This window comes from Marmota marmota, unplaced genomic scaffold (genome assembly GCF_001458135.2).
Source record: "Marmota marmota marmota unplaced genomic scaffold, marMar, whole genome shotgun sequence".
Taxonomy (NCBI): domain Eukaryota; kingdom Metazoa; phylum Chordata; class Mammalia; order Rodentia; family Sciuridae; genus Marmota; species Marmota marmota.
In genome coordinates this window covers 16,525,635-16,527,366 of record NW_026000093.1, presented here as the reverse complement: position 1 = coordinate 16,527,366, position 1,732 = coordinate 16,525,635, and the positions used below count along the sequence as shown (strand labels likewise).

Below are 1,732 nucleotides of genomic sequence, written 5' to 3'. Positions count from 1 at the left end.
GTAAAACTCTTAAATGATATTTTGTACTGATATGAATTTCTACTGTCCCATGACACTGAGTAGTGACTTCACTGTATATTAATTTTTTTCCTATAGATTCTTGAGCTACCAGATGAATTAATTGAAGAAGACTGAATATTGTCAGAACTATCCTATATGATGTTGGTAGCTTGTAAAAAAAAAATGAATGTCTTTTTTCTTATAAAAATTGGTAACGAGACTTGTTTTCACAATTACTTTTTACATTTTTTGTGCATATAATTCGTGTATACTATACTCATAATCTAAAGTGAGCAGAAATTGTTATTTAATAGAAAATACATACATTTTATGTCTCTCTGAACCCTTTGATTCTGAGTAAATTTACAATATGTTAGCAGTAATAGACTATTCTTTTCAACTATGAATAAAAATGTACATTGAAGTAGAAGATGACTACTGCTTTAATGATTTTCCTCATTGCACAGGTTGAGCATCCTGAATCCAAATATCTGAAATCCAAATGCTCAAAAAATCCCAACTTTAGGAAGTCAAAAATGACAAAACATGACCTGTTTCATATGAAAAATTGCTAAAAAAAAAAAAGTGTTGCACAAATTACCTCCCGCCTCTCTCTCTCTCTCTCTCTCTCTCTCTCTATATATATATATATATATATATATATATATGTACATATTTTATATACACATATGTGTGTGTGTGTATATATATATATACACATATATATACATATGTATATATATAGTGTATATGAAACATATGGTGTATGTGAAACATAAAAGAATTTTGTGTTTAGTCTTTGGTCCCAATCCCAAGATGCCTCATGAGGTAATACAGATATTCTGAAATTTGAAACACTTCTGGTCTCAAGCATGTTGGATAAGGGACTCCTAACCTGTAGTGTGAATGTATTATAGTATCCTCAATAGTATATGCATCTTGAATGTCCTTACATTCTTCAGATTCCAATGAGTTAGTACTCTATTTCCTAAACAAAAGTCTCAAGCTTTTACAACTACAAGAAACTCAGGCTCTTCCCCCAAGAATTGCATAAAAACTCTGGAGAGCATTTAAATGGTCTGCAAACCTGCCCAGTGACTTGCGTCTGCTCAGTGCAGACAGCTGCTCTGGGCTTGTCTACCCAAGACTCTAACCCCCCTGTCATTTTTCCAACCTGAGGTGTTCTTTAATAATTCATATTGACTTCTAAGACTGTAACTGGTTTTATATGATATAAATTATATCCTAGCAACTGTCCTGAAATTGCCACTAAATACAATGATTTACAATTTTTGATCTTTCTTCTGCTGCAAGAAGATTTTTCATGTTAGTGACCCTATTTTTAGTCTTCCATACCTATATCTTCTTCTAAGATCCTCCAAGTTCACCATGAGCAGTGATCTCACCTGCACTTCTATTTATTCAACGTTCCAACAAGTATAGTATGCCAGACCCTGCACTCGGCTCTGGGATTTATCTTGAGCCCAATAAATACAACTCATCCAATCAAAAAGCTCACATAGTGATTCTCTAGGCCTTGAAAGGTTATGCATTGAGGAACCAGCTAGATATTTTTTTTCTCATTGTAACTTGGAGAAAACCAATAAACAAATTAGAAATAAATCCCTATGCTGATTTAGGCAGCATATTCCCAAAAATTGAGACAATACAGAGATTAACCTGGCACCTGCTCAAAGATAGCATGCTAATAAGTGAAGCCTTCCTTATTTTA

At 33.1% G+C, this 1,732-nt stretch overlaps 1 non-coding gene across 1 annotated transcript; it reads left to right on the top strand.

The window, feature by feature from the left end:
• Positions 1–1,628: 1,628 nt before the first annotated feature.
• On the top strand, positions 1,629–1,732 carry LOC125610610. Its single transcript, XR_007340612.1, has one exon. It is a non-coding gene; the product is annotated as a U6 spliceosomal RNA (small nuclear RNA).